At 42.8% G+C, this 16965-nt stretch overlaps 1 protein-coding gene and 7 non-coding genes across 8 annotated transcripts in view; 2 read left to right on the top strand and 6 right to left on the bottom strand.

Annotated features, from left to right (window-relative positions):
* The window catches only part of LOC130222162 (gastrula zinc finger protein XlCGF7.1-like), a 257981-nt gene that overhangs the window by 100773 nt on the left and 140243 nt on the right, over positions 1-16965 (top strand). The gene's annotated exons all lie outside the window — the stretch shown is intronic.
* Positions 94-167, top strand: trnai-aau (transfer RNA isoleucine (anticodon AAU)). Its single transcript has one exon. It is a non-coding gene; the product is annotated as a tRNA-Ile (tRNA).
* On the bottom strand, positions 4772-4858 carry trnay-gua (transfer RNA tyrosine (anticodon GUA)). The gene is given in 2 exon segments: positions 4772-4807; positions 4822-4858. It is a non-coding gene; the product is annotated as a tRNA-Tyr (tRNA).
* trnae-uuc (transfer RNA glutamic acid (anticodon UUC)) lies at positions 4937-5008 on the bottom strand. Its single transcript has one exon. It is a non-coding gene; the product is annotated as a tRNA-Glu (tRNA).
* trnal-cag (transfer RNA leucine (anticodon CAG)) lies at positions 7123-7205 on the bottom strand. Its single transcript has one exon. It is a non-coding gene; the product is annotated as a tRNA-Leu (tRNA).
* On the bottom strand, positions 8572-8654 carry trnal-cag (transfer RNA leucine (anticodon CAG)). The gene has a single exon. It is a non-coding gene; the product is annotated as a tRNA-Leu (tRNA).
* Positions 10019-10101, bottom strand: trnal-cag (transfer RNA leucine (anticodon CAG)). The gene has a single exon. It is a non-coding gene; the product is annotated as a tRNA-Leu (tRNA).
* Positions 11470-11552, bottom strand: trnal-aag (transfer RNA leucine (anticodon AAG)). The gene has a single exon. It is a non-coding gene; the product is annotated as a tRNA-Leu (tRNA).

Here is a 16965-nt window from a genome sequence, read left to right as displayed (position 1 = left end):
CAGCGCACAAAAAAAGTTAAAATAGCATCCTGTTCCCTTGAAGGCCAAAGAATGACACTAACTCTGGGTTTTCCAGCAGACTGGTAAGAAAATGGCCGGTTAGCTCAGTTGGTTAGAGCGTGGTGCTAATAACGCCAAGGTCGCGGGTTCGATACCCGTACTGGCCAAATTTTTACTCTCTTATGCCTCAGATGCACTTAAGGGCTCAGCTTGGTCTCACAGACATCCCTGCTGCAGGAAAGCTGTGTTATGGCAGCCGAAACAGCTCAGTTGGGAGAGCGTTAGACTGAAGATCTTAAGGTCTCTGGTTCGATCTCGGGTTTCGGCAAAGCAATGTTGTTGTTCTGTTTTGGGCACAGGGTCAGTTGAATGAAAGTCACCCAAAAAGCCTAGCCGCTTCACCCTTAAGTCCACCTGCTTCCATTTGACCAAAACACTATCTTTCTCCCAGGTGGTCACATCGCTTCTGGTGATGATTCCTATGGCTTAATCGACAGCACTCTGCTATATATTTAGTGCTTTGATTTCCCACTGCGGACGCGCCATCGAATAAAAGAAAACTGTGACTTGATAGGGCTTCTGAAGGATTGCAATGATTAGTACTATACAGAACCGGCAAAGCTGACGTAAGGAAATTCGCTCTAAACCCTCCAGGTGCAACCAGCTTTGCAATAAAAGCCAGTGTGAAAGGCATGAAAACAGAAGTGGATAATGCGGGCATCGATCCAGCTACCTCTCTCATGCATGCTAAGCGACCGTTCTACCATTTAAGCTAATTCCCCTTTTCACAGTCAAAATTGAACATTTTAGATGTGGTCGAAAAAGAAAAAATAATATCACATCTGTTCTGTGGTGGCTTCTTTGCCCTGCCTGCCATTTAGTCGTCAAATTGCCTAGAATGGCATGCTTTTCTTTTGAAGGTGTAAGGATGGCTATATCTCTCTATAATATTAAACCCTGAAAACGGTTATGTAGCTCCCCACGAGAATGGTCAAGCACTAAAACAATAAACTTTCTAATCTGAGAAGAAGTTCAGCTAGGAAACCAGTTGTTCGGGTTGTCTCGATCATGCATCCTGAGCCCCCCCTCTTTGTCCTGGAGTTTACTGTCTGAAAACTGCTGTGAAATTCTCTAAAGATCAGACCACAAGAACTAACAGGCTGTAAAACAATAAACTTTATAATCTTCAGAGAGGATCTCGAGAAAGCCTTCTGGACAGTTGACACATCACCTATCCTCAGGCCCTCTTACCCTCCCCAGTTATACAGCCTGGGTCATTAAAAAGGTTACTCAGGAATGACCAGATTTCAAGCTTCTATGGTGAAATGATATAAGATGTATATTTGCAGTATTTGTGAATTTTAACTTGTCATGCTTAGTGTCATTTTAAATGTCTCTGTGTGATTGGTAAAGTGGTCTTAATTTCTTTGATAAGATCTTTGCCAGATGCTCCACTCCAGGGAAAATGGTCTTTGTATCAACTCATGACCAGGTAAGAGGCTTGGTGACGCTTTTATTGTCTTGAATTTATGATGATTTGAGTATTTAGGCAAAGGGTGCAGAAGTGTCTGTGGGATTCTGTAGGCAGGATACCCCATTGCAGTTTGTGAGTCTCTGAGCTCTGCATCAGGACCTATGTGCTGCAATGTATTTCTACACGGTCAGGTATTAATCTCTAACTTAAATGTATCTTCAAATAATTGATGTTGTACAACCTTGATTGGCTTATTTTGTTTAGTTATGTGAATTGAAATGGAAAATCTTTGCCTGACAAATAAATGTAAAATTCTTGTTTAACTTTAATATCTCCTGAAATCATTTAAATCTAGTAGATTGTTTAGGCTGATGTTTCTGCAACCTACGACCAGGATTTGTCATACATTCAGGATCAATGGATGGAGCATGGGCACAGCATTAGAGACCTGATGATTTCTGACAATCACTGACTTAGTATAATATAATCTAGGGGCTAAATCAAACTTCCTTTAAATATGAGCAAGCATGGGGAAATTAGCTTATCGGCTAAGACTCGGAACTGGCGAGGATGTGTCCGTGAGCAGATGTAACTGGCCAGCATACTGACTCTAAGCGACTTCGGGTAAATGATGAACCATTACTTGAGAATAAGGATTTATTAGGTTAATCAATCTAAATTAGACCGAATCACAACCTATAAGGTGATCAGCATGAATTAGATAAATCTAAAATTATTATAAATTGGAGTCAGATTAAAATTCGGAGTTGGAAACAAATTAAAATAAATCTTAATGAATAAAAATATTTCTTTTCACATGTGCTAAAAGGCTTACATGCATTTAACCTTCACCCATGCTGTTAGTTCCGTCATAGGAAAAATAGATGGGCCCTTACAATACCAAAAGATTGGATTGAAATAATTGAAAAAAAAAAAGAGTTGCGGGATAAGGAAGAATTACCAGAGGTCTATTTTAAGAAAAAAAATGGAGAAAAGATCAATAAGAGCTTATGTACAGCTAAGAGTTTTTATGTTGTTTTTAGATCAAAGGCTTTTATAAGACCTATAGCATTCAACTACTGGAAGGAAAGATATGAGGATTTAAAGGAAAAAGAAATATGGGCAAATGTCAGAATGAAATATATGGAACCAATTTTCGAAAATTGTAATTATTTATTGAGACATAATTGCATATTAACAGAAATGAGATTGTGTAAAATGGGAATTGAACAAGATATAACATATAAGGTGTGTATAAAGGAAGGGGAAGGTTTATTACATTTGTTCTTCTATTGTGAAAAGTTGGAGGAATTATGGAAAAATTTAAGAAAATTGCTAAATCGTTAATAGGGGACATATATGTGGATGAACAAAAGAACTGGGAATTTTTTTTTTTATTTGGTCAAAATTAATGTGGTATGTATGCTTTTAATCTTTGTATAACAATTGCTAAGTATGTGATTTGGATAAGGAGAAATATGGCTAAACATGATGGGAAGAGAGTGGATATATGGCGTATGTTTAAAAACAGAATGGAGAAGGCTGTAAAATTGATATTCAACTATTTTATAGTGCAAGAAAAGGAGGATGTATTTATAGAAATAATGGTAAAAGGGAACGTAATGGTTGAATACAAGGACAACATTTTAAGTTGGTTATGGGAAAAATATGAAGTCTTATAATGAGTGTTGTAAGTATCATGTGATTTTTGTGTGATGTGATCATTTCTTTGTACAAATGTAAATATTTGTTTTTAATTAAAAAAATATATATATCTCATCTGAACTCGGAAGCAAAGCAGGGTTGGGCCTGGTTGGTACTTGGATGGGAGACCGCCTGGGAATACCAGGTGCTGTAAGCTTTTTAAATTCCTTCATTTGGCAGCTAATACACTTCCCAAAATATATTTAAAAAAAACCTCTCAATTCCTCTCTGAACTCTGGAACCAGCCAAGTCAGTGTACCCACTTCCCCTGATTCCATTCGGGGGAAAGTGGGTACAGTGACTTGGCTGGTTTAACTTAGCAAGAGCTGTTGGTGCCCTGGAGCAGAAACAGAAAAAAAACAAAAAACAGGTAAACAATTGAGGGGACAAGGGCCTTGTTTCTGTCGGTGCTGTGTCAATGCAAGCTGAGCTGCACTCGGCTCCTGGTGCTGCGCCTATTTTTAAATAGCTAACTCTTGACGGCTGCTCTTGCTTACGGCCATACCACCCTGGCAATGCCTGATCTCATCTGAACTCGGAAGAAAGACAGGGTTATGAGATTCCCACACAAGCCCACCCCCTTAATGTTGCTGCAGTCCGACTGCTAGGCAAAAAGGGCAGTGGCAAAAATGCTCAAGGCTTCCCAGACCAGGAGTCGAACCCAGGCGAACTGGGTGAAAACCAGGAATCAAACTTTGCACAAACTTCAGTTCTTTCTGATTGTGCGCACTTCACTGCCCCTCTTGCACAAGTACCACTCATACATTTACGCACTCTCTCATACACAGTCTCATGGTTTCCATAAGCTAGAATCCTCTGATCCGTAGTCATAAGCGTTATCCTTTGTGCCAATGGCACTCTGTTCAGCACCTTGTTAGCACATTGTTTGAAACAAGGACAAGGCTCTGTCAACCTGGAGTTCCGTCACCACACATTCTGCTTTGTTTTATGGTAAGACGTTGTGTGGATGGGATGCTCTTACAGGATTCCTGACAGTCCCTCCATAGAAGACCTGAGATCCAGGGTTGGAGACTCTCTCCTCTCCAAAAGGAGGTTAAAAGCCATAGTTTCTTTAATGCATGTTTTATCAGAGCGCGTAGGTATTGCTGCAGCTTAGAGACTTACAAGTGGAAGAGATTACGCTGCAAGTTGGCTGGGTGACTTCTCAGTGGTAGGGACATTTGCAACAAGTAGGCTTGGTTTACGGTTGGTGTAGCTGTAGTAGACGTTAATAAAAATCAGCAGTTGGGGCAGCCTTTGAAACCAGGGGAACACCCCACGGGCTCTGTGCTGGCAGCCCCAGAAACTCGATTCACTCCAGAGTGGAACTGAACAGCTCCAGCGGGGGGGAAAGGCGACCGCAGTGCACTGACTGACAGCACAGCAAAAAGACCACAGAAAGCCAGGGGCAAGCTTCTGCTGGCCCTTCCCTGATGGTCTAGTGGTCAGGATTCAGCGCTCTCACCACCACGGCCCGGGTACGATTCCCGGTCAGGGAACTTCCTTTTCACCTCTATGGTGAACTTTGAGTTCTAGCAACTAAAATATAATGGAACTGCACAGGCATGAAAGCAGCTCTGAGCGCAAAAGATCTCCTTCGAGCCGGAGTCGAACCAGCGACCTAAGGATTGCCAACATCCCACCTACAGTCCTCCGCTCTACCAACTGAGCTATCGAAGGCTTACGACAGTCGAGCACAAGCCCATCCCCTTAAGGTAGCTGCAGGCCAAAAAGGGCAGAAGCAAAAACACTCAAGCCTTCCCATACCGGGAGTCAAACCCAGGCCGCCTGGGTGAAAACCAGGAATCCTGACCGCTAGACCATATGGGAGCTGCCACTTGTGAGGGCCAGTCTTGGCACAAACTTCAGTTCTTTCTGATCGTGCACACTTCACTGCCTCTCTTGCACAAGTACCACTCATACATTTACTCACGCTCTCATACACAGTCTCATGGTTTCCGTAAGCTAGAATCCTCTGATGCATAGTCATTAGCGTTATCCTTTGAGCCACTGGCACTCTGTTCAGCACCTTGTTAGCACATTGTTTGAAACAAGGACAAGGCTCTGTCAACCCGGGCAGCCTGGGTGAATACCAAGAATCCTGACCGCTAGACCATATGGGAGCTGCCACTTGTGAGGGCCAGTCTTGGCACAAACTTCAGGGGGGAAGGCGACCGCAGTGCACTGACTGACAGCAAAGCAAAAAGTACAAAGCAAGCAAGCCAGGAGTCGAACCTAGAAACTTCTGAGCCGTAGTCAGACACGTTATCCATTGCGCCACTGAGACTTTCTCCTCTCCATTGGGAGGTTACAAGCAATAGATTTATTTTTGGAGCAGAAACAGAAAAAGGGGTCAAGGGCTTTGTTTTTGTCGGTGCTGTTTCAAGGCAAGCTGAGCGGCGCTCGGCTTCTGGTGCTGCGCCTCTTTTTAAATAGCCAACTCTTGACGGCTGCTCTCGCAGTACCGAAGCCTACCAATATTTGCATAGTGGGAAAGTGGGTCGTGTTCTATTACACAGCAAGGGTGACCCTTTTTAAAAGCAAAGCTGCACCCCAGCCAGTCGAGCAGTCCATGCCACTCAGCGTGGTTGCTACTTAGTAAGCAGGGATCAGTGGAGACTACAGGATGTTAGTGCATAGCTGGTTTAGGAAGGTCCTGTAGCCACGCAGCCTCTATGTTATGGAAGGTAAGTAAATAATACACATTTTTATGATTTTTTATGTATGGTCATGTCTTGTCACGTTTGTGTTAACATAAGTAAGCTATAAATGTATAACAGTATGCTAACGTATTTGCATCATAACATACAGCTGCTGACTTGGTTACCATCTGCAGACTAAGTATCTGGTCAAATCCCTTAATTTGTGAGGTAAAAGGTAAGTGCTGTAAGGTAAGTAAATGTTTAACATCTCCTGAGTCTGAAGCAATGATGGCAAGATGATTTTTTGACGTGAATCCATCAAATGTCTTGACTTGACGTTGTAAGAGGATTAGCCGAAAAGCCCTGCGAATCCCATTGACTTAAAAATAAATGGCATCTCAGGACATTCCACTACATGGCATACCAAGACAATTCTTTTGATCCTGTTTCGGTGCACTTGCTTTAAAGCCCACGTCCATTGTTTTGAATACATGCTTTTCCGTGTTGCTGTGGACAATGCCTTGATGTTGCGCAAACGCCTCAAACCTTGCGGTCTACAGTGCCCATTAACGCTGCCAGGGCCACTGCTACGCTGCGTAAATTGTGGCGCAAAGAGATTGATGCTGCACTTTGTCAGTGTTACTGTATCACTCGGACATGGCGCCAGAGGGTTAAATACTTGAGCCTGAGATCTCAGCTGTGCAACAGCCATGTCCTCACAGTGAGAGCATGAGCTGTCCGCGGGCACTGCATCGACATGCTGGACCCCCAGACCTGTGATGCGATACTCGTGCTCATCATCCGGAGATAGGAACCACCGCCTCCAGAAACGCACATTCAGAACAGCGTCTTGAAAAACACGCGTTGATTGACTGACACAGCTTTTTTTCTTCTCTTTCCCACAAAGAGTCAAATGTCATGACTTGACGTTGTAAGAAAATTGGCCGAAAAGTCCTGCGAATCCCATTGCCCTAAAAATAAACGGCATCTCAGGACATTCCACTACATGGCATTCCAAGGCAATTCTTTTGATGCCCTTTCGATGCACTTGCATTAAAGCCCACGTCCATTGTTTTGTTCACATGCTTTTCCGAGTTGCTGTAGACAATGCCTTGATGTTGCGCAAATGCCTCAAAACTTGCAGTCTACAGTGCCCATTAAGGTTGCCAGGGCCACTGCTACACCTTGTAAACTGTGACGCAAAGAGATTGATGCGGGGCTTTGTCAGTATTACTGTATCACTCGGACATGGCGCCAGAGAGTTAAATACTTGAGCCTGAACACACAGCCAAATATTAGGTTTGTCAGAAGTGGGATTTGAACCCACGCCTCCAGGGGAGACTGCGACCTGAACGCAGCGCCTTAGACCGCTCGGCCATCCTGACATGCACACTTAGCTAGAGCTGTCTCCTATGAGCCACATCGCAGCACCATGACATGGAAGCTGGTGTTTCACAGCTTGCCCAGCTCCAGCCGTCCGCCTCGTTGACGCAGTAGGCAGCGCGTCAGTCCCATAATCTGAAGGTCGTGAGTTTGAGCCTCACACAGGGCAAGGTCGTATCTTTTGGCACACGGGAGCACTTAGGTGACCGGGCGGCGTACTTTATTACCTTCCGTGCCGTTTATGCTTCCCGGGGGCAAAAAAGGCTACAGCTCCTCTGGAGGGCATGCGGCTGGCGTTCCAAGAACATCTCCTGAGTCTGAAGCCATGATGGCAAGATGCTCCCATTCCTGTCACGTTATCGCTTGACGTTTGATGTGGATCCGTCAAATGTCATGACTTGACGGTGTAAGAGGATTAGCCGAAAAGCCCTGCGGATCCCATTGAATTAAAAATAAACGGCATCTCAGGACATTCCACTACATGGCATGCCAAGACAATTCTTTTGATCCCGTTTCGGTGCACTTGCTTTAAAGCCCACGTCCATTGTTTTGAACACATGCTTTTCCGAGTTGCTGTGGACAATGCCTTGATGTTGCGCGAACGCCTCAAACCTTGCGGTCTACAGTGCCCATTAACGCTGCCAGGGCCACTGCTATGCTGCGTAAATTGTGGCGCAAAGAGATTGATGCGGCACTTTGTCAGTGTTACTGTATCACTCGGACATGGCGCCAGAGGGTTAAATACTTGAACCTGAGATCTCAGCTGTGCAACAGCCATGTCCCCACAGTGAGAGCATGAGCTGTCCGCGGGCACTGCATCGACATGCTGGACCCCCAGACCTGTGATGCGATACTCGTGCTCATCATCCGGAGATAGGAACCACCGCCTCCAGAAACGCACATTCAGAACAGCTTCTTGAAAAAGACGCGTTGATTGACTGACACAGCTTTTTTTCTTCTCTTTCCCACAAAGAGTCAAATGTCATGACTTGACGTTGTAAGAAAATTGGCCGAAAAGTCCTGCGAATCCCATTGCCCTAAAAATAAACGGCATCTCAGGACATTCCACTACATGGCATTCCAAGGCAATTCTTTTGATGCCCTTTCGATGCACTTGCATTAAAGCCCACGTCCATTGTTTTGTTCACATGCTTTTCCGAGTTGCTGTAGACAATGCCTTGATGTTGCGCAAATGCCTCAAAACTTGCAGTCTACAGTGCCCATTAAGGTTGCCAGGGCCACTGCTACACCTTGTAAACTGTGACGCAAAGAGATTGATGCGGGGCTTTGTCAGTATTACTGTATCACTCGGACATGGCGCCAGAGAGTTAAATACTCGAGCCTGAACACACAGCCAAAGATTAAGTTTGTCAGAAGTGGGATTTGAACCCACGCCTCCAGGGGAGACTGCGACCTGAACGCAGCGCCTTAGACCGCTCAGCCATCCTGACATGCACACTTAGCTAGAGCTGTCTCCTATGAGCCACATCGCAGCACCATGACATGGAAGCTGGTGTTTCACAGCGTGCCCAGCTCCAGCAGTCCGCCTCGTTGACGCAGTAGGCAGCGCGTCAGTCCCATAATCTGAAGGTCGTGAGTTTGAGCCTCACACAGGGCAAGGTCGTATCTTTTGGCACACGGGAGCACTTAGGTGACCGGGCGGCGTACTTTATTACCTTCCGTGCCGTTTATGCTTCCCGGGGGCAAAAAAGGCTACAGCTCCTCTGGAGGGCATGCGGCTGGCGTTCCAAGAACATCTCCTGAGTCTGAAGCCATGATGGCAAGATGCTCCCATTCCTGTCACGTTATCGCTTGACGTTTGATGTGGATCCGTCAAATGTCATGACTTGACGGTGTAAGAGGATTAGCCGAAAAGCCCTGCGGATCCCATTGAATTAAAAATAAACGGCATCTCAGGACATTCCACTACATGGCATGCCAAGACAATTCTTTTGATCCCGTTTCGGTGCACTTGCTTTAAAGCCCACGTCCATTGTTTTGAACACATGCTTTTCCGAGTTGCTGTGGACAATGCCTTGATGTTGCGCGAACGCCTCAAACCTTGCGCTCTACAGTGCCCATTAACGCTGCCAGGGCCACTGCTATGCTGCGTAAATTGTGGCGCAAAGAGATTGATGCGGCACTTTGTCAGTGTTACTGTATCACTCGGACATGGCGCCAGAGGGTTAAATACTTGAACCTGAGATCTCAGCTGTGCAACAGCCATGTCCTCACAGTGAGAGCATGAGCTGTCCGCGGGCACTGCATTGACATGCTGGACCCCCAGACCTGTGATGCGATACTCGTGCTCATCATCCGGAGATAGGAACCACCGCCTCCAGAAACGCACATTCAGAACAGCGTCTTGAAAAGACGCGTTGATTGACTGACACAGCTTTTTTCTTCTCTTTCCCACAAAGAGTCAAATGTCATGACTTGACGTTGTAAGAAAATTGGCCGAAAAGTCCTGCGAATCCCATTGCCCTAAAAATAAACGGCATCTCAGGACATTCCACTACATGGCATTCCAAGGCAATTCTTTTGATGCCCTTTTGATGCACTTGCATTAAAGCCCATGTCCATTGTTTTGTTCACATGCTTTTCCGAGTTGCTGTAGACAATGCCTTGATGTTGCGCAAATGCCTCAAAACTTGTAGTCTACAGGGCCCATTAAGGTTGCCAGGGCCACTGCTACACCTTGTAAACTGTGACGCAAAGAGATTGATGCGGGGCTTTGTCAGTATTACTGTATCACTCGCACATGGCGCCAGAGAGTTAAATACTTGAGCCTGAACACACAGCCAAAGATTAGGTTTGTCAGAAGTGGGATTTGAACCCACGCCTACAGGGGAAACTGCGACCTGAACGCAGCGCCTTAGACCGCTCGGCCATCCTGACATGCACACTTAGATGGAGCTGTCTCCTAGGAGCCACATCGCAGCACCATGACATGGAAGCTGGTGTTTCACAGCTTGCCCAGCTCCAGCAGTCCGCCTCGTTGACGCAGTAGGCAGCGCGTCAGTCCCATAATCTGAAGGTCGTAAGTTTGAGCCTCACACAGGGCAAGGTCGTATCTTTTGGCACACGGGAGCACTTAGGTGACCGGGCGGCGTACTATATTACCTTCTGTGCCGTTTATGCTTCCCGGGGGCAAAAAAGGCTACAGCTCCTCTGGAGGGCATGCGGCGTGACGTTTCTAAGAACATCTCCTGAGTCTGAAGCCATGATGGCAAGATGCTCCCAATCCTGTCACATTATCGCTTGACGTTTGACGTGGATTCGTCAAATGTCATGACTTGACGTTGTAAGAGGATTAGCCAAAAAGCCCTGCGAATCCCATTGAATTAAAAATAAACGGCATCTCAGGACATTCCACTACATGGCATACCAAGACAATTCTTTTGATCCCGTTTCGGTGCACTTGCTTTAAAGCCCACGGCCATTGTTTTGAACACATGCTTTTCCGAGTTGCTGTGGACAATGCCTTGATGTTGCGCAAACGCCTCAAACCTTGCAGTCTACAGTGCCCATTAACGCTGCCAGGGCCACTGCTACGCTGCGTAAATTGTGGCGCAAAGAAATTGATGCGGCACTTTGTCAGTGTTACTGTATCACACTGAAATGGCGCCAGAGGGTTAAATACTTGAGCCTGAGATCTCAGCTGTGCAACAGCCACGTCCTCACAGTGAGAGGATTAGCTGTCCGCGGGCACTGCATCGACATGCTGGACCCCCAGACCTGTGATGCGATACTTGTGCTCATCATCCGGAGATAGGAACCACCGCCTCCAGAAACGCACATTCAGAACAGCGTCTTGAAAAAGACGCGTTGATTGACTGACACAGCTTTTTTTCTTCTCTTTCCCACAAAGAGTCAAGTGTCATGACTTGACGTTGTAAGAAAATTGGCCGAAAAGTCCTGCGAATCCCATTGCCCTAAAAATAAACGGCATCTCAGGACATTCCACTACATGGCATTCCAAGGCAATTCTTTTGATGCCCTTTCGATGCACTTGCATTAAAGCCCACGTCCATTGTTTTGTTCACATGCTTTTCCGAGTTGCTGTAGACAATGCCTTGATGTTGCGCAAATGCCTCAAAACTTGCAGTCTACAGTGCCCATTAAGGTTGCCAGGGCCACTGCTACACCTTGTAAACTGTGATGCAAAGAGATTGAGGCGGGGCTTTGTCAGTATTACTGTATCACTCGGACATGGCGCCAGAGAGTTAAATACTTGAGCCTGAACAAACAGCCAAAGATTAGGTTTGTCAGAAGTGGGATTTGAACCCACGCCTCCAGGGGAGACTGCGACCTTAACGCAGCACCTTAGACCGCTCGGCCATCCTGACATGCACACTTAGCCGGAGCTGTCTCCTAGGAGCCACATCGCAGCACCATGACATGGAAGCTGGTGTTTCACAGCTTGCCCAGCTCCAGCAGTCCGCCTCGTTGGGGCAGTAGGCCGCGCGTCAGTCTCATAATCTGAAGGTCGTGAGTTTGAGCCTCACACGGGGCAAGATCGTACCTTTTGGCACACGGGAGCACTTCGGTGACCGGGCGGCGTACTTTATTACCTTCCGTGCCGTTTATGCTTCCCGGGGGCAAAAAAGGCCACAGCTCCTCTGGAGGGCATGCGGCGTGACGTTCTAAGAACATCTCCTGAGTCTGAAGCCATAATGGCAAGATGCTCCCATTCCTGTCACATTATCGCTTGACGTTTGACGTGGATCAACTGAAGCAATACAAAAGTTAAACCCGCCACAGTTATACGCGCCTGCCACGGCACCCGCTACGATTATGTGCGGCTGATACGGAACCGACACGGTTAAACAGGTCTGCTATGGAACCCGCCACGGTAATATGTGTCTGTGACTGAGCCCTTAATGTAAGTACACACCAGTGCACGGAATCCGTCAGTTTTTTTATACGCGCCTTAAACCGAACAAGTCACGGCTGTCTTCTAAAGACAATGATAAAAGATAAGTAAATTCTGACTCTGAAATACAGTGTTTTCAAATGAAAATATAACAATATACTTGCTAGATAATACTACTGTTAATACAATTTGTATTACAGAAGTGTATTGTATTTAGCTTATGTGAAATATAGGCCTATAGTGTTTGCCACTGTGTATTGATGGACAAATACAAGATCTATTCCAAACGTTTTTATTATTGTTTTTCAGTATTTTGCAATGCTTTCATTTTTTTATTGTAAAACACAGATGTTTACTTTAATTAACATGTTACTATCAACACAAATAAACATTTACATAAATTTGCGTGTAAATAACAATGCATATTCTTAATTGTCAAGGAAATGAGTAAAGTGCATGCACTGCAGAAGCTGTAAACAGGTAATCGGTCACAGTATACTTTAATATTCCTCTTTCGTGACACAACTTGGAAAACACATTGACTTGTCTAGTTTCATCATTTCGGATTTTAAGTTTCCATCCTTTAAGAAGACAAACAGGAGAGTTTTAACCTTTCAGAACTGATTGCAGGACAGAACAAAAGCAAAAGATAGACTTACTCCAATGCAATGTTTGACTGTAAAGCCATTTCTGCCTGAAACCGGTGGAAGCCCTCAGTCTTGTGCAGAATTAACAGCGTCAACTTTAAAAGAGGAGCGTACAGTGCTGAACAATAAGTAACGTCCATTTAATGCATTTGTCCCATGAATTGCAGTAAGACTGTAGATTTACCTCAGGGGTCAAAACTTCAAGAACATAGCGAGTGTTTTCTATAGACACTTTGGGCAGTTGTGTTACTTGAAATATTCTCTCTATTATCAACTGTGTCTGTTGCAAAACAAAAGTCAATTGTTCAAATTATATGCTTCAAACATTTTTATTTGAATTATAACTGCTAATAACTGTAATTCTGCAAATATTTTACAGCAAATGTCCAGTAAATGTATATTGTTGATTGAAATGTGATATTTATATCTTTTCAAAATAGATATTCTTTTATTTTACAATTATGTACTGTACCTGTTCTTCATCAAAAAAACTAAACTTCAGACTAAGTTTCATCTTGAGCTTATGGCAAAATGTGGGATGCTTGAATAAAAACATCCTGTTAGATTTGATTGTGCCATTCCTCAAGCCTTCGTGTAATTTCTGAAATGGAACAAACTTTATTCAACAACATGTAGCATTTTTATAGAAATAAACAACAAATAAGTGTTGTAATTAGAAATATGTATTTTAGTGCATTCACTAAATATATTTCTTTATAATAATACATAATTATGACAACCATAACAAAATTTAAATGTCTTTGGGAGACTGCAACTTAACCGATAATAACCGATAAAATAATACAGCTATAATAAAGCTAATCCAAAGGTTTGTTGTAAATTATAATATTTACCAGGATCTCTCCATCCTCTATGACACAATCAACTAACCAGCCTTCCTTCAAGAGTGCTAACGTTCTGTTAAAATCAAATTGGCATTATACTTTTTCTTAAAGAACTGTATATTTAAAGTATTTAAATAATGTTATAAATAATATGTACTACTCAAATGTATGCACATGTTCATCACAACCACACTTGAAGAATGTTTGCTCTGTCACTTTTTCAATACTGATGCCAGCACAGTCTGCATGAAGCCACTTTTAACAAAGGTCACACTGAATCCAATCTACTGTCTGGATTTGAGGGTGCATTACTCTGTAGACAAATAAATGAAAAAATGTATTGATACAACAACCAAAGTAACCTAACTTTAACACATGGGAATATTGTAGTTATTATATACTTTGAGCGATGTCTTTGGTAAATACAGACTCCAGCTTCCTGTGCCATACACATATTTCGTGTTGCGCCCTGCGCTGATTTGATCTCCGGAGAGTCCTAAAAAACAGTTTTAAGTAAAAAAAAAAATCACACACCTTTTAACATTTTTTCCTACCCCTCAAATTACATTTGCTTGCAGATTTTTGACCATGCAAGATGCATGGTAAAGGTGGGCCATCTGTTCATTGTGCAGCATTTCATAACACATTCTGATATTCTTTGCTTCCATTTCTGCCATCTGCTCTCCCTCCACTCACCATCATGAACAGCACTGTGGCTGCAGTAGAGTCATTCAGGTTCCTGGGCACCACCATCTCTCAGGATCTGAAGTCGGACATTCACATAGACTCTATTGTGAAGAAAGCCCAGCAGAGACTGTACTTCCTTCGTCAGCTGAGGAAGTTCAACCTGCCACAGGAGCTGCTTGTACAGTTCTACTCAGCTGTCATCCAATCCATCCTCTGCACTTCAATCACCGTCTGGTTCGTCTTAGCTGCCAAAACCAACCTCCATAGACTACAGCGAATAGTCCAGACTGCTGAACGAATCACTGGCACTACCCTTCCAACACTTCAAGAACTGTACTCTTCCAGAGTGAGTAAAAGGGCTCGCAAAATCACTCTGGACGCCTCACACCCAGCACACTACCTGTTCGAACTGTTACCATCTGGTCGGCGCTTCAGAGCACCAAGCACAAAAAAAGCACAAAAGTTTCTTTCCTCAGGCTGTCTACCTTATGAACAGTTAAATATTCCCCTACTGTGCAATAAATATGTGTAATACTTTCTCATTTGCACTTGTACACAGCACCTTAAACCCCGAAATATTTATAACAAATCTGTACACACAATTCAACATCCAGAATTTATTTTGAATAAATGCATCTCTGTTTAATGTTTATCATCTTTTTTCTTTTTTTTCATATTTATTTTGTGTTGTCACTTGTCACTTTATGTACACTGGAAGCTTCTGTAGCCAAAACAAAATTTCTTGTGTGTGTGAAGCACATTTGGCAATAAAACTGATTCTGATTCTGTTTGAAATATGACTTTACTGAATTAGACACATTTATTAAATAGACTTTTTTGAAATATATAAAAAATGAATGCATAACAAGTAAAACAATAACTCACTGTGCATACAAAAACACCACAGTTATGTCCATCTTTTTGCCACTGCTGTGAACTGTCCAGTCATCCAGGGAATTAACATTTCTGAAAGCATTTCTGAAAAAAAAAGCTAATAGTTCTATTCACTAAATTGATTTTTATGATTTTTGTATTTATTTAAACACTGCATAATTTGTATGAATATAAATTGATAAATTATATTTATACTTCAGAATATCTAATTCCAGGTCTGAAATGGTGACATATTGGCAGGTATTGTCATAAATTTGAATTTCTTTTTCCAACATGTCAGAAACCTGTAAAATAACAAATTAATAACATGTTCTAATATTAAAAATGTTATGGATACATGAAATAATAAATATCTTAAAACAGTTTTAAGCATTTGTGTGTATGCATCATTCTGAAAAATATAGCATTTATAAATATTTAGTTTGTTAATTTCATTTTAACTATTATGACCTATGACGTTACCCAAAGAAAGAAGTGTCACCCTTTCTCTGGGTTACCTCCAGATCCAACAATTCTTGGAAAAAGAACTTTTTGGAACTCTGAAGCATTCTGAAAATAAGCAGAGAACACTGTGTTATGGGACATTTACACGATTAATTTACAATGATTATATTTTTCTCATAGTATAAGCAATATTAAATACCCCAAGCAGTTCTAAATGCACATCTGAAACGGTTTCAGAACTCTGCCAATGCCTGTGCCACAAAATGAATGCATCCGTGTGTAAAGCCAAAACCTAAAAACAAAAAGTTTTAGTCATTACATAAACTAAAAATGTCCCTGACAAATAAAATTTTCTGGGTGAACAACTTACATCTTTGGTCTCTTTGGCAATTTGAGCAATACGGCAATTCACAGCCTTTAAAGCAAAATATGCAGACATCTATCAATAAATGTGTAATCTTATAAAGCATCACACATTGTGTAGATATTCAATTTATTGTATGACTACTTCATTAATATTTTATAACGTTTCATACTTACATTGTCATTTAGCCAAGGCATTGCTCTGCTGCTGCTGTCACTCAGGAGATGTGGAGGAAGAGTTGATTTCAGGTCCCGCAGAAACAAAACAGCATAAGGTGAAATTCTGGCAATTATCCCATATTCTTTCCTCTGTGCAGCATACAGCTTGGAGATTGTCTCCTAATATTAAGCATAGTGATAAAGACTGTCATTCCTGTTGTCAATCATTTTAAACATTTTATTTTGGAGTATGAAACTTGCAAAAATGCTACTTTGTGTGCTTGCCCAATTGGGAACATTGCCAATGAAAACTTCTTCCCTTCCTCTTGGAAACTTTTATCAGCTTTTGCTGGGCCTTGTGGATCTCTGCCCTGGGCCTCCATAGTTGGTTTGTATCTCTACAAATATTTCAGAATTATTACATATATGACAGAACTATGCACACACACAAACGTTACATTTTCTTACCTTTCTGACCACACACCAGTTTACCCTGTATTCCTATATGCATCTCCTCTGGTGTGCGCTTCTGCATTTCTTTGAAAAATTATGCATTTTTCCTTGTGTTGTGAAGGTGAAAGTACAATCAAATTGAAAACATCTAATGTGTATCTTTCATTTGGCACAAGGAATATCGGCTTAAAGTAAGTTTTTGGTATACTTGTTCCGCTTCTGAAGAGTTGACTAAAGAAGCCAGATCTGGGATGAGTTTAATTTCTACTCAGGTCGTTTCTGGTTCTTCTGATGGAACCTGTCATATAAACACAAGCGGTCAGATGTTCCAGTTTCTTGATGTGGATGAAAGAATATGTCCGTTTTTGAGAATTTGGGGTTAAGCCTGTTTTTT

This window comes from Danio aesculapii, chromosome 4 (assembly GCF_903798145.1).
Source record: "Danio aesculapii chromosome 4, fDanAes4.1, whole genome shotgun sequence".
In the NCBI taxonomy this organism is placed as follows: domain Eukaryota; kingdom Metazoa; phylum Chordata; class Actinopteri; order Cypriniformes; family Danionidae; genus Danio; species Danio aesculapii.
This window is presented reverse-complemented; position numbering and strand designations above follow the sequence as displayed.